Source organism: Notechis scutatus, chromosome 6 (genome assembly GCF_049901735.1).
Source record: "Notechis scutatus isolate UNSWTSFEM ecotype Mainland chromosome 6, rNotScu1.2, whole genome shotgun sequence".
Taxonomy (NCBI): domain Eukaryota; kingdom Metazoa; phylum Chordata; class Lepidosauria; order Squamata; family Elapidae; genus Notechis; species Notechis scutatus.
This window is the reverse complement of record NC_142014.1, coordinates 36,334,285-36,350,611: the sequence shown is the minus strand read 5'-3', so window position 1 is coordinate 36,350,611 and position 16,327 is coordinate 36,334,285. Positions and strand designations below refer to the sequence as shown.

The window sequence follows — 16,327 nt, the reverse complement described above, 5'->3', positions numbered from 1 at the left end:
CCACATAGAGCTGTACTGAACCGAGCCACGCGCCTTGGAGAGCTGTAGCTGCACCCACCCACATCCTGCGCGCAAGCCCAGGTGGCTGGAGAGGCGGAGGCCAGGCAGGTGCTGTGCGCTCCCTTGTTCTCCTCTGGGGAAGGGGGGCCTAACGCCGGACCACCCACCCCTTCCATTGGGAGGGTTTTGCTTTCAGGCCTTCTGGCGCACCGCTGCTTCCACCGGAGAGGGCAGCCTGCAAACTAAGGCGCCCCCTTTCCACCACCTCCCACCTCTCCCCCCAGGCTTGGCAAGGCTTGCCGCGTGTGGGTTTCGCATTCAAGGTGCCAGCTACGGAGTGATGAAACAGTCAATGGGCTGTGTGTCCAGCAGTCAGTGACCCTATGGGGCCGGCACCTCGAATGCCCCCTGACGCCTCTTAACATCCCCCTGCCGGCCCCCTTGCCTCTTAGTGCCCCCTAAGGCATCCCACCGCCCCCAGGGGCAGTACCACCCACTTTGGGAACCACTGGTCTAGGACTTTATCCTGGTAGCCATGAGAGAGAGTCTTCTTTAGGGCTCTGACTGGGCCTGTTTATGTTTACCAACAGGATCGGTGAGGGGCCATTTGGCCAAAAACAACAGTCTTTGGGATATTTTTAGTTGAGCAACATTATCCACCTTAAGGTTTAATGCTTTATATTATTGTGTCATTTAATTTGATTTTTATATTAACAGCCATTATTTTTAGTTAAAGCCTGTAACTCCTCTAAGGCCGTGATGGTGAACTTATGGTACACGTGCCAGAGGTGGCACACACAGCCCTCTATGTGGGCATGTGAGCTGTTGCTCAGGTCTGCTGCACATGTGCGCACATGCCTCCCACCGGCCAGCTGGTCTTCAGGTCTCTGCTGCACATGTGGGGGGGGCAGGGTGCATGTGGGGGGACACATGCACAGGGGATGCAAGGTGTGTGCATGGGGGAAGTGCATACATGCGTGGGGGATGGAACGCCTGCATGGGGGACGCACGCATATTGTATTTTGGGGATGCCCATGTGTGCACTTTGGGCACTCGGTGCCAAAAAGTTTAGCTGTCACTGCTCTAAGGTGTGTTGGTGTGTCATACTAGTCACCTGCGAAAGGGATAGAAGGGCCTGATCGACAGTGCTTCATAAGGGATTTATGAGATGATATTCTTGTTTATTCATATTCTTGTTTATTACCTGCATAAATAACTTTTCAGCTAAGTTGCAGGAATTCAGGCATTCCAATTTAGGGTTCTGTTGTTTAGATTGTTGATACCACTCAAAATCTTCACAAAATATATGGTGGCAGTCATAGTCCACATCAGATTACAAGAGATTCAAATGGATAACTGGCTCACAGACATTCATTTTAAGCATCGGCTAATCCACATATACCAATGTAATTTTGCAACTCAGGGAGGTATTTACATAGCACATAGTGAAACTGTGATTACTGGTAACATCAACAGTTTTAAAATAGGACTAGACACACTTATGGAATGTAGTAACTTTTAACATCAGAGATAGTACCATTTGCAAGGAATGAGGAACAGGAGAGTGTATCATATCCTGGTCAAGAGTTTTGTCTTTGTCACGATGGGAACAGAATGGCAAACCATATAAGATAGCCTTCTCTAACCAGTATTCAGTCCTAGAAACCATTAGTTTGTTTAACTATTGCTGATAATTCTAAACATTGAGTTTCATGTTGGAGGATACTAAGTTGGTAAAGTTGATTTAAAGAACTAAAGTTGAGTGTAAAGAACTTTGGACTGATCCTGCATGGATCTTATGTTTTTATAATTCTACGGAAACTTGTTCATGGTAACAAAGTAATTTTGCAAGTGAAACGCTGTGATTTAAAATGCTTTGTCCCTCTGTACTCTGCATCTCCATCTCTGCTTTGAGGATTGCCACTGGCAAAGATCTTAATTGAACAAATTTACATTGGAGTAGCTATTCTTTATGTACCCTATTTTCAAGATCTGAGCCTTTGAAATAGATCAAAATAATCTGGAATTATAGTTAAGAAGCAAATTGGTGGCTAGTAAAGCTCTCTTTGTATTGGAAAGATATATTCCATTTAATTTGAACTAACAATCTCCAAAGATAAACCATTTATAAAAATAAATACTAATCCAACTTGAACGTTGTAGTAACAGGTCTTGTTTTAAGATGATAAAAATAATAGTAGCAAAGAAATTGAACACCAATGTTTATATCAGATAATGTTTTGCGAATAATTTTGCAATGCAAATTCAATATGCACATTCCAACTGTTTTGTTTAGCATATAAATATTTCATTAGCTTCTTCTAAAGCAGATTTGAGGGTGGAAATACAATACAAGCAACAATTTTAACTTGTACATCCAGATCCTCACTCTTTTCTGTAGGGTGGCAGAACAATAATCAGCTACTTCCTTAAGAGTCTCTAAAAACTCTCCAGTGCTGCCACTTTTGTCCTGTTTCCCCCCCCTTTCCTCCATAATAGAAAGACTATTTTTTATTTCAAGTAAAAAAATATATTAACTACTTGGCATAGAGCTGTTTTCTGAGAATAGTGTGAAACAAATTTGACTAATAATCTACTTCTTCCTTATCTAACTTGGGTATGCAAGTTAAGCAAATGCACTAAGCCAGATGCTAAAGCTCTTAGTAATTACCTTCACAGTTGTCCTTTTAGTCTAATGAGGAAGCTAGCAGCTGTTAGCTCTTATGCCCTCTCACAGTACTATCTCTGGCTATCCCATCCCTCATATTGCTATGTGTTGTTGACCTCCTGCCATTTTCCCCCTTCTACTTTCTCTAGAAATGAATTTTGGCCAGTTTTCAAATGGTCAAATATAATTTAGATGGGTGCATTCTTTTTTTTCCCATGGAGAACAATTCTGTCTCTCTGTCTCTCTCTGTGTCTCTCTGTCTGTTTCTGTCTGTCTCTGTCTCTGTCTCTCTCTCTCTCTCTCTCTCTGTGTCTATCTCTGTCTATCGGTGTGTGTGTGTGTGTGTGTGTGTGTGAGAGAGAGAGAGAGAGAGAGAGAGAATGATTTTCCTACTACAATTGAGCAATTAGTGCCTGGATACAAGTTCCCCATCCCTGACACAAGTGCTTCTCTCACTCTCAAATATGAGTGAAAAAATTAAACTTCATTCATTTCTACCGGTAGCAATTTCTTTCCAGATTTGGAGTTTATTTTATTTTTTTTACTCTCTGCCATATTACAAAATATGCTTACAGTCAGGGATGGGATTCAAATTGTTTAACATCCGGTTCTGTGGGCGTGGCTTAGGTGGTGGGTGTGGCTTGGTGGTCATGTGACTGGGTGGACATGGCTTGGTGGTCATGTTATTGGCTGGGTGTGGCCAACTCAATATCACTCACATCGAGGCACGCATCTCCTTGCCTCGCCTCTCAAGACTGTGGGGATGCTGCAACAGTCGTAAGTGTGAAAAATGGTCATAAGTCATTTTTTTCAGTGCCATTGTAACTTTGAAGCAAAGTACCAGCAAAGTAAAAGGGAAAAAACCTCCAGAGACATTCCTGAGACAGGAAGTCTAGTCCTGCCAAGAATGTAATAAGGGTTAACGGAGAGGCAGTTTCTGTAAGCAACACCAGAATGTATCCTTCCTGCCTTCCTTACAGGATTAGGCCAGTAATTTCTTCTAATAACCAGTTCTCCAAACTGCTTAGAATGTTAACAACCAGCTCTAGTGAATAGATGCAATCTGGTAGAATCCCACCCCTTCTTACAGTAGTTTTCATCATGGATGTGAAGGAAGGAAGGAAGGAAGGAAGGAAGGAAGGAAGGAAGGAAGGAAGGAAGGAATTCCTCAAGATGTATTTTGCTGCATAGTACCATTGAAATCAAATGGCTCAAATTATATTTCAGTATAAAAGTTCAAGTAAAATAGGTAGTAAATAAATAGTCTATAACTGGTACAATGTGCAGATATATCTTCAAATATGTAAATATTCAGTAGAATTTTGAAATGTGTGTTTATAGAAAGTAGTCTATAGTTTTGTTTTCTAATAACTATGATCTTTTAACCATTTCTGCTTGGATGCATTTTCTTTAGTCAAACGCAGTGTTATGATGAAGACATGATTTTGTGGAAGCAGTGGATTATTTTACTGAGATTTTTCTCATCTGAAAAACTGCAAGAGAAAAACACTTCTGGCTAAATAACATTTCTGTCTGATATGTACAGTTCACATTTCCCCCAATGAGACTACTAGAGACTAATTAGTATGGCATGTCATTAATTTGCCATTAACAATCATGAAAAGATTTATTTTTTGAATATTCTACAATCAAGTAAAATATAGATGTATTACTGATATTGGAATGATATATGAAGATATACTGATACTGAGATAAGTTACTATTATCCTGTTATGTTATCTCATAGGGTTATGTACATAAGTTATATAAACTGTATTTCTGTCTTGCTTTTTATTCTAAAAAAGCGAAGTAGTTTACATACAATAAAACAATTTTGAGATGAGATGCTGCTATATATGCTATGTATGCCTGGATGGCTCCCAAGGAAGAATAAAACTGAACTGCTTCCTGATAGTCAGTATAGACTGCATGAAAATGAAGTTGGGAATTGGGATGGAACTGGAAGTCATATAAATCCTAATAAATAAAGACATGACATAGGCAAATCCATATCTCTCTGGTCCAAGCTTTTAAGAAAGGAAAGATAGATCATATAAATATCATTCTGAGGATACTCATATTTAGTTACTGTACCAGCTTTACCCTTGCCTTGCCTGGCATCTCCCTTTTGATATTCTGATGTCACAGATTTATAGGTAAAATAAAAAACTTACATTGTACAGAGCCCTAGGCCTGGCGTCAGTGGTAAAGTCAGAATAGATGATATGGTGCTGTCTTGTTTTCTAGTGCGCAACTTCCACAATTTCTGATACTAGGTTTAGTTTAAGAAAGTTGGATATTTTGACTTTGAAAGCTGGCCAGAAACTATTCATGCTAGGTTTGAAAATTGCATCCTTCACTTTTCTCTTTTATGGGAAAGGATTGAACTAAACTAGCTCTCTTCCAGCTCTGAACTGAGCAAGATAAGAAACCAAGCGTTTGTTTTTCATTATTTTTCAAAAAAAGGAAGAAAGGCATGTGCATTCTCAGCATTCCAAGACACCCATTCCTTATCTTTTTTCAAAGGAACAGCATTGGATTGGGTAAGGGGTGATTTCTACCTGAGTCCTAATGGAGTCTCCATTCACATAAAACAGATTAAGCAACAAAATATACTGTACTTTCCTTGAGGCCCAAATCTGATGCATTTGTATTAAAAGGAAGAAAGAAGGATAATTTTATGGATTGTGACAAGTATAGAGAAGAAGTTAACTCCTCCTGAAATCCTAGAGAAATTCCTTTTGTGAAAATGCTATTTAAATAGGATGGAAATCCCAGGACGAATAAGTGAAATTGTATTTTATGTTTGTTTTTACGATTTCTCTCATCGGTTGCATTTTAAAAAAATCTTTAAAGGCAAAGATTGATATGTCTAATTAGGACTGATTTTAACAAATTATCATTCTTAAGAACCCATTACTTTCTATATGACATTATTTATAAGCATGACACTTATGAATACTTTGCTCCTTTTGATGGACATTTTATGTTGGGTTGTACTTTGAAGTAGATTGACACAATCTACCAGTAGTTGTGGTTACCCATAATTTAATGAAAGACCATTTTGTGGAGTGAGCAGGTGACACCTGGCTGACCTTGTTTATTGTTGAAAGCTAAGCTAAATATGGCTCAGTACTCAATAAGAAATCTCCAGGGTACATCAGAGCTGGGGGAAAAAAAGAATCCCAAAAGAAGGCAATGGCAAATCACTTCTGCATAATTACATAGAAAATGGTGATGATGTGTCTATGAAATTGTTAGAAGTCAAACAGGACTTGTAAGAAATTATACTACTTTGTAGGAGAATTTTTTTAAAAAATGTGCTTGTTTTCAAGAGATCCTAGAATAAATGAAAGGTAAATTGATTCTTTGACACTCCTAGATTAATCTATATATTATTAAGACTTTTATCATGACATCTAACTGGGTAAAACAGTGCATCATAGGACTTTTGAACCAAGGTATATCAAATGGACTAACTTATAGAATGTGTCCAAAATCTAGGACCCATGCTTAACTCCCAAGAGAATGAAACCTATCTGACCTAGCACTGGGACCTGACTGATAATACCCCAGAGTATCATATCTTTTAAAAATCCTGGAGTGCCCGGGAAGTACCTGAGGATTGGAAAAGGGCTGGTGTTGTTCCTATTTTCAAGAAAGGAGAAGAAAACAGACCAAGGATAGGGGTGTGTGTGTCAGATGATTATTCAAAGCACCGGAGGGCAGGCCAAGAAACAATGGTTGGAAACTAATCAAAGAGAGAAGCAACCTGGAATTAAGGAGAAACTTCCTAACAATGAGAACAATTAACAATCAATTAATTAACCAATGGAACATCTTGCCTTCAGAAATCGTGGGTGCTCCCATCACTGGAGGTTTGTAAGAAGAGACTAGACCAGGGCTGTCAAATTAGCGGTCCGCACGCTGAATGCATTACGCACTGGCCACAAACATGCCCAGTTTAGTGAAGGAGAAAAAAGTCCCAATATGTCATGTGACGCTGCCCTGATGACATGAGTTTGACACCCCTGGACCAGACAGTCACTTGTCTGAAATGGTATTTGTTCTTCTACTTGAGCAGTGGCCTGAACTAGAAGACCTCCAAGGTCCCTTCCAGTTCTATTCTAAATTTGGGGAAGTTGTGGCTATTTCAGTGCTACTGGCTGCTGCTGCACTACTGCTGCAGTCATGTAATCTTCATTTTCAACTTTCCATGACAGTTTCCCAGCCTTCGCTTCCTCCCTCACCTAGTAGCAGCCATTTTCTTGCCTGCTGTAGGGGAAGGAAAAGGGAATGAGAAATTAATCTTACATTTTAAGCTTGTTTAGTTTTTGCAAATCTTGATGTTTCTGTATCTCACTTACATCTTTTTCTATATATCTGCATTTTTAATTCTTTAATGCAATTTCCCATAAACAATATTTTCCAGCTTCCACATTCACTTCTTTAAAGAATTCTCAAGTGAGATATTAGTTTTTATGCATGAATGGACTTTTTTAATGGATTGATGTATTCAAATGGGAGTTGCCAATATTTTAATTTGTTGACTTCTCACAGGTTTCTCTTGGGACTGAGTGGAGAAAAATACTTGCCTACAGTATTCTATTTTAACTTCTTTTTGTTAAGACTTCCTACTGTATATTGGAGAAGGGACACTTCTCCCTTTCTTCTTTCTGGATATGGTCAGATGGCATTTAATTTACAGAGTGGGTTGTTTACCAAGGCACGGAAACGCCTTGTGGTAGCTCCAAAAGAATAGCAGCTGCATTTGTCAATCCTTGGGTATATGGCTCTTACAATGAAAGGGGAAATTGTAGCTACTGCTTCTGATAACTACTAGTTATCTACTAGTGTAATAAATAACTAATAAATTTATGAAATAATACTTAATTTCAAGCATTGGTTTCATCCCACATCCCACATGTTCTCCCTCAATTAAATGATTCAGGAAGGTTCTCTGCTGATGCTTCCTTTTTTTCCCTATTTAGGGAAGTATGTTGCCAGAGAAATTCTTCAAGAACTGATGACTTCTGACATGTGATTGAAGTGCATGCACATACACCATGTGACTGAAACACTTATGTATGTTTTCCTCATGTGTATGCTAAGAACTTTGTTAATTTAGTTCATGACATATGAAAACTTATTCAGAGGCCCATTGATTCCAATATGCTTTCCTCCCACTCCAAGCGCTGGTCACTCTACCCACTTCTCAAGGTCAAGTAAACCTGTTTGAATCTTGTTTTCCATTCGATCAAAGGATTATTGTGGAAGTCCTGAATTTGGTTTTCCATGAGGCTGATCTTCTCCTTACTAAACTATCCCCTGCAAAAAGGAAAGGAAGTAATTGCAGTTGAGTGTCTGCTGTCTCCTGTAGTCCAAGCCCAAATGGCCACAGAAGCATTCAGCCGAATAGCCAGATGGGAGGGGATAATCTTTTTGAGCTCAGCAGGTAACTGACCTCCAAAGTCCTTCTCCATGCAAACTACAATGCCTGCATTTGAGCTTTTCTCACATGTTCCTAGGGCACACACTCTTATCAAGCCAGCACACCTTAGGCTTTAGTCTACCTAGCAGTGAGCTGGTTATGAAATGAAGGCTCCATTGGGAAGACATGAACTTAGTAAATTTACATTGGGGTATCTGGAGGCTCTGTGGATGAGTCCATAGAATAGCAGAACATTCTCAGTTCTAAACAAAAGTAACATGAATATGATACAGATGTGTGCATGTATGTAAGCATAAAATTTTGTATATATATTTTAAATCATTACATGAGAAACCGCTCTTTTCCTAAAAGAAGCCAAATATATTCTGCTAAAGCTGCTCTATTCCTCAAAAAGATCTTATGGCAGAACAGTTTTGCAATTTTTTTCCAAATCAGAATTTAATATATGCAATAGCTTGAAAGTACTTTTTTCAAAAATAGCTGAAACAAGAAAGGTAAGTAGAGGTAGAGAAAACTGTTTACAAAACAGCCATACAATTATGATGGTTAAATTGTTGTGTTTTTCTTTCTTTTCTTAGATTTCAAAATATTGCAGTTCAAAGAAGAATAAATTTATGTATCTCATGATCGACTAAGAAATTGGACTTCTTTAGAACCCCTGAAAAATGCACTCCAGAAAAATATGAGATAAAGAGAAGTCACTAATTGATTCTCAAAAAAAGTAATCACAAAGTATTTTTCTTATTTAATCTTAGGGAATGAAATAATTTTAGCAGCTCTTTTTAGAAAGTAGAATGGAAAAGGATCATGTTGCTTTTTAAATTATTTATAATTATTGTTACAGTCTTGTATTGTTACTTAACCACTTTGGGGCATCTATATTTTAATCCATTATTTCTCTAGAAATGTCAGTAGACAGCTGACAAATCTTTGGACTCAGGTGCTTTCATCAGTAGAAAAGATCCATCATAAAGATTAATATATATCTGAAATGTATCCTATTTTAATCATAATAACTGATCATTAATTAATTGTGCTCTAATTAAACTTGGCAGGACAGTACTGAAAGGAATAGCTCAGGCAATATTTACTGCAATAGATTTTTATTAATTTGTATTCATCTAGAATGCAAAGAATCTAAAGTATAGTATGGTAATAACTTGCTAGTTGGTCCTGTAATTTTTTACTTTTTAACATTATAAGGAGCAAGGAACGGCTTTATATTACAAAATTCAAATCTGTTAAAAGGCAAATCAAGCCAAAAATAAAAAATCTCCAAGGGATCTAGGTTTGAAGTAAGAGTAACATTCAAAAAAAGGAAGAAGAAAAGTAGGCCTAAGGTTAGTGGATTAGAATTACACTTCTCAACAATTTTCTGCAGTCTGTTCAATGGTCAGTTCAACCTGATGAACATAAATTAAGTTTGCTCATAGGTAAGCAGTTAGAATATGGGAGCCTAAAAAAAAGCTTCAGTGCACATTTAATACCAAGGTTGCACACTTTGAAAATGATTAGAAGTGCTTTGTATCTAGCACAGAGTACATTTCTCCATAATTCAACAAATTGGACTTTTTTCAGGCTTCCGCATTAGCTTGAAAAAACTAGGGCTTCTTTAAGCATCATATTAACTTTAGGCAGTGGACCTGAAAAAGCATCCTTTTTCAAGTTCATACTAAAACTTGAAAGAGCTGGGCATAATACTGGGTCCAAAGCACTGTTAAAGTGAGCACAGCCCTATTTGCCTAGGTAATGCCCAGGTTGGGGAGAGACAATTATATGAAGAAAAACACCAAAGAAAATCCAATACAGTGTGATTGCATACATAATTAAGAGTATCACCACAATACCCTTTTATGCAGATCAGATGTCTCTTAATCCAGATAAGATATTGCTGGAGAATATTCTGCTCTAATTTGGGATAAAGCAAAAATATCCACATTCATATTGTTTCTATGAAAGTTGGATGTGATAGAAAATGAAAGTTGTTTTCAAAACCAGAAATAATTCCAGTGATTCAGCACCAAAATAAAAAGAGACTGTATTGAAGGGGAAAAAAATCTTAAAAGAATTGTCCAGATAATTTTAATGTACTTAATAAGCCATTAAATAAGGCTCAAAGCTCAGCCCATTGCATAAGGGTAAAACACATTTCCCTTTGCTCCTCATACTATAGTATAGTATGCTAACACGTTAGTAAACTATGAGGGAGTAAAAATTACAAGCGACTGAAAAAAGCTTTGACACATATATGACACTTGAATAATTTAGACTAATTAATGTGTAAAATTAATTTAGTAAAGAACAGTCTCATTATTATACTTTAGTAGATAACCCGTGCCCTCTTGGGTTATTGCTTTAAAGATACTTCCTTCCCTAAGCAAAAAAGCAGTGGGAGCAGGAGCAATTGATTACTTCCTGCTGGCTTCCCCATTGAGTTTCCTTGTGGAAGCTGGCAGGGAGCATCAGAAATCTCCCCTCCCTTTCCTTTCTTTCCTTTCCCTTCCCTTCCTTTAACTTCCATTTCAGGTTGTAATTTTTTTTTATGTAATCCAAAAAACAGTTTATGGGCAAATAAGCCTTCTGGTTCTTCCTGTAAGTGGAAATCTGTTGATTAGTTAAACAAGATGTATGAACAAAGAATGCCACCCCCCAAGAAAACAGAAAACAAAGCAGCTAAAGCAAATAGCAAACTTTCTTCTTGTTTCACTCTAGGATGACAAACCTAGAATCTCATGTTTACATCTCACATTAAGCTGATCTAGCCACAGGCAGCTCATTAATCATAGCCTCCCATGGACAGACTCACCATATGTGAGTGGGCCTGTTTACTGCTGAAGTTGTTGGCTGCTAAGATAGTCTTACAATTTAGATTTATGTGTGAAGATAGATAAAAATGGATCATCATATATTGAGTAAGACTTGCATAGGAATGGATACAGTTTATTTTATCTACACATTACCATGCATGAGTAATACTTAAAATAATATACTTAAAATAAAATACTTAAAATAATACTTATGTTTATTTAAATTACAGAAAGGACTATAAAATAAGTGGTGCATGATATTTGCTGTATTATATCCCCTTCATCTATCACTATTGTTGAAATTAAGATCAAACTAAGTAATCAAAAGTCAAAAATTTCAATGGGTATTACTTTTTCACGACTGCATAAGCAGTTGCTGTGAGCTCATCCCCATTATTGTCATCTGCCAATTTGAGTTACAGATCAAAACCTTTGTTTTTAAATAAAAAATCATGACTGCTCAAAAAATAAACTGATACTTTATAAAAATAATTAAATATAACTATGTTTCTGAAAATGAAGGATTTGATAGCAGCATGAGTTTTGAGAGGGGTGAAGTTGAATATTGTTGTTTTACTCTTGTTTTGGATAATTTTATAATTTTATGCAGATCAGATGTCACTGTTTTTCTAGTTTCTCTGGAAAGATTTCACGGCATAATTTCCTTCCATAGTACAGTTAGAATGAGTTTATACAGTATTGAACTTTTCTGCTACCATGATGAATGAAAAATTAAGAGTAGCTTTTAAAGAATGTATCAGTTTCCATTGAAGAGTTTTTAAAAATTTGAGGCTTCAAGAATTGCAGTTTTTTGAGTGATGAATAAGTCAGATATAATTTAATAAAAACCGTTCAAGCTGAATCCAGCACCTTACAATATAGAGTAACTGAAACAATGGTACTTGAAAATATTAGTTTGTTGCTTCATTTTGGAAGTTCTGAACAAAGCTCCTAAACTACAGGTGTTTTTATGGATATTTGCATTCGAGTTACTTTGCAGATGGTACTTCTCTGGCGTTGACAGTTGAATCCAAGCAAAGTTTTTAACATTATTTTATTTTAGCCATGAAAAGGGAATATAAGCATCTAGTTGAAGAGTCCCCATCCTCAAAATCTCCTCTTGGGTTGGGACGGTTCCATTAATGCCGTGATGATGTGAATAACTTGGAAGCTATATTTTGTCTTTCTGAGCTTACATTGCCACTCCAAAAACATTTTATTAAATCAGGTTGAATATTAAATTTTTTAAAAAGCCTGACTGTTTGAAAGTCATACAGTTTCATTGTTTTTATAATTAATTCCAGTGATATTCTCCATGTTTTCATAAAAATATTCAACTACATCTGCCATTTAAATTAAAAATCTCCAATAATTCCTTATTGTAATAAATGTCCCTGCCGGACCCTCCGCTCATCCTGCCAGGGCCGCGCCAGAGCCGTAAGGGCTGGGCAGAGCTGGGAAAGTGAGCCGCGGTGTGTGCATGCTTCCTCCTGCCCCTCGCTCCCAAATCTCACCCGGGCTGGCGGGCGCTAACCTCGCTCGCTTCTCCCCGTCGGGCTATGGGTGGTGGCTGTTTCAGCTGCGAGCGGCTCAGACTCCGCTGCTGCTGCTCCGCAGCCGCCCGCCTGGCCTTTCTTTGAGGTGGAAGAGCTCGCTGGGCTGAAGGGGAGCGGCGCATCAGAGGTGCGCAGCGTAGGGAGGTCGGGAGGAACGGAAGAGGCCCCGGGAAATTAGCCTCCCACGTGGGGTTGGGCTGCCCTCTCGGGCAGGGGAGGCTTTGTAAAATAATTCGCTTTACCTTCAAAGCAAAGGGAAGACGGGAGCGCCTGAAGCCAAGTGTCTCCTCAAGGCTCCGGTTGCAGGGAGGAGCCTGACTGGCCGCACGTGGCTGCGCCAAACGCCGCGGCAGCAAGGGAGAAGGGAAAGCAACGGTGGCCCGAACCCGAAAGTCTCCCCGAATATCCAAGCTGTCGCCGCCCGCCCACCCACCCGAGGATGCAAGGGGGAGAATTAAGTCACCCCCGAAAGACGTCCTAGCCGTTTTTCGTCAAAAAAATAAGGCCCGGCCTTATTATGTGAGAAACACGGTAGCATACAATTACAATCACACCTTAGCTTTACTTTGTTCCATTTTTTCTGTTTATTATTTGTAATAAATTACTTAATAACAACTTTCCTCAATTTGTGCCCTGAGATGTACTCTTCTTGACTGTAGATTCTAGGAATTGAAGTCTCAGCACATTTGGTGACCATCAGTATACTCTGGAATATTGTTCACATTGCATTATGGAAATCAGTTGCAGTTGTGAATGCTTGATGGTTTATTACTTTCAAACAATCCCACTCCCCATAACTTAATAATACAATGTAGCATACCCATGCACAGGTAGTCTTCAATTTACAACCACAATTGGGATCGGAACTTCTGTTATTAAGTGATGTGTTAAGTGAGTTGTGCTCAATTTTATGACCTTTTTTTGCTGTAGTCATTAAGCAAATCACCATGGTTATTAAGCAAATTGTGTAGTTTTAGTGTCACGCCCTCAGGGTCAGATGTGGTGCAGTGAAGGCTACCCAGGCACTCACTTGGCACTTCATCCCACACCCTGTAATTCCTTTGGGAATCTCTGCACTTTGCTATAATGCATAACTTTGGGGCAAGCAGCAAGACAATGAACTGACCAACAAAGCTTAAGGAAAGATTGGCAGTATGCTGAGCACCTGTGCATGCTCAGCAGGGAGATAATTTAAATCTCACAAGAACAGGTTTCCCTTGCTAGAAGCAACTTGAGCATCTGGCTTTCTGCTCTGCAACAGTTGCCTGGAATCCTGCTATTTTAATTGTTTTGGTTCATTTTTTAATGTTAAATTTATAGTACATGGGTTGTATCCAGGAATGTCTTTCTCATGGCATAACCAAGTCAGGAATATTTCATCTTGTTTTAGAACTTTCTGAAACAGATCTGGGAAATGAAAGGAATCATCTGGAAATCTGTTTATCTAATTTTGGATATAGCTTTGTTCTTTTATTAAATTGTAATATATTGACATTTCCTAAATGAATTACTAATGTATTTTTGAGTATTAATATTTATACATTTCTAGAAAACAATTCTTTGATGATTATATAATATATTGTATTTTATAAGGAATAGATAATGTTTTGTAATAATAAATGCAACTGAATATGCATTTGCTGTAGAATGTGAAGAATATCATAAACTTGTTAATTTAAAAGAAATCTATTTAATGTCTAGTGGAGAAAAATACATTCCATATTCAACATTAAAAAAACAATTTAAGCATGTGCTGAGTTATTTCACAGAAAACTATTGGTGAATTTAAATATACAAATATTTGTTTGGTTTATCCCTTTTATGCATTAATTTAAACTGTTCTCTATTTGTTCATTCTTTTTGCAACAAAGAGGACCCATTCCTATGGCAATATTGGTGTGTATTTATATTCTGGAGAGAAAATAATTGATACTAATTTGTCTTTTTTTAAATAAAGTTTTTTATTTTTAAACACATACAGATACAAAAACATAAAATCCTTTTCCATTTTATATACATACAGTGCGTCAGTTGGTTACGCATATTTTGTGCTATACTTTTTTAATCTTTTACTCACAATTTATATCAGTCTTCACATTGTCAAACTAACATGTTTATTTATTTATCAGTTATTAATCATCCATGACTAAACTATTTATTCCATCGTTTTATACAAGATGTTCCCAGTTTTATCTTAAACTTTATGTTATACTTTCAACCAGTGGTTATATATATAGCTATATTATGTTTTATATCAATCTATTAAATTTCTATCACAAAATTATCTAGTCTATTATATTACCATGCCTTTTTATCTAACCATTGATAAAACAAATCCCATATCATATAAAATTGCTTATCTTCTTGTTCTCTAATTTCAAATGTCAGTTTACTCATTTCATCACAGTCCATAATTTTTTTGATAACTTCCTCCTGCATAGGTATTTTGTCATTTTTCCAGTTCTTTGCAAATACAATTCTAGCCACTCTTAAAACATTTACAATCAAATATTTCAGTTCTTTATTGTATATGTCCGGTATGACTCCCAATAAAAAGATCTCTGCTTTAAAGTCTTTCCAACCATGTGTGGATTTTAGTCCAATATTTCTTTGCGTCTGATCATGTCTGCCACATATGGTAATATGAACCAGGTATCTGATGACATTTCCAGCATTTATCCGATTTATTCTTAAACATTCTCGCAAGTCTCGTCGGGCAATTTTTGCCATTTTTCCAAATCAATCCCATATCCAAAATTTTTCCTCCAAGCAATCATCATTTCTTTAACTTGCTCCTCCTCCAATTTAAATTCTAATAGATGTCCATAAAGTTTTTAAATTACCTTTTCATCAGTACCCATCAAAATTTTATCTAAGTCAGTCAACTTATCATAAATACCTTCCGCCTTGGAGTCTTTATCAAACCTAGATTGTATTTGCAAATAAGAAAACCAATTCATTTTTACACCTTGTTCTTGCAACATTTGCATAGATTTAAGTTCACCGTTTTCATTCAATAACTCCCCATATCTAACTATTCCTTTTTATACTGTATATTATTGGATAAGAAAAAGCTTCAATAGTTGATATCCATGTTGGAATTTTTAAGTAATATTGTCTTTTCATCTTCTTCCAACTCAAAAGCAGTGCCTCACGAATATAATGTCTTCTAAAATACCCCTGTGTTTTAGTTCCCTTATACCAGAGAAAGGCATGCCATCCCAGCAGCAAGTCATGACCTTCTAAAGTCAATAATCTACTGTTCCTTAGTGTTATCCATTCCTTTAAACACATCAAACTTGTCGCCTGGTAATACAGCTCCTAATTGGGCAAGGCAAATCCTCCTCTTATTCTTGCATCTTGTAACAGCTTTAATTTTATTCTTGCTTTTTTACCCTGCCAAATATATTTCAACACAATTCTATTTAAATCTTCAAAAAACTCTTTCCCTAATCGAATAGGAATTGTCTGGAATAAATATAAAACTCTAGGCAATATATTCATCTTAATTGTGAATATTCTCCCAATCAATGATAGTTGCAATTTTTCCCATTTCATCAAGTCTGTCACAATCTGCTGTTTGAGTTTAACATAGTTATCTTCAGGGTACTGCATCTTGGTGTAATATAAATCCCTAAGTATTTAACCTTGTTCATGACCTGGATTTTTAAAGTTTCTTCCAACTCTTTCTTTTGTCTTGTTAACATATTTGTTAATATCTTTGTTTTGTCTTTATTTATTCTCAAACCTGCTACTTTCCCATATTCTTCTATTTTTTCTATTAATTTGGGTGTTGTTTCCATTCTAATATAAATACCAGGTCATCTACAAAAGCTTGCAATTT

At 37.0% G+C, this 16,327-nt stretch overlaps 1 protein-coding gene across 2 annotated transcripts in view; it reads left to right on the top strand.

Moving 5' to 3' along the window:
• Window positions 1–16,327, top strand: part of GRIP1 (glutamate receptor interacting protein 1) — a 324,841-nt gene that overhangs the window by 10,605 nt on the left and 297,909 nt on the right. The window lies entirely within an intron of this gene.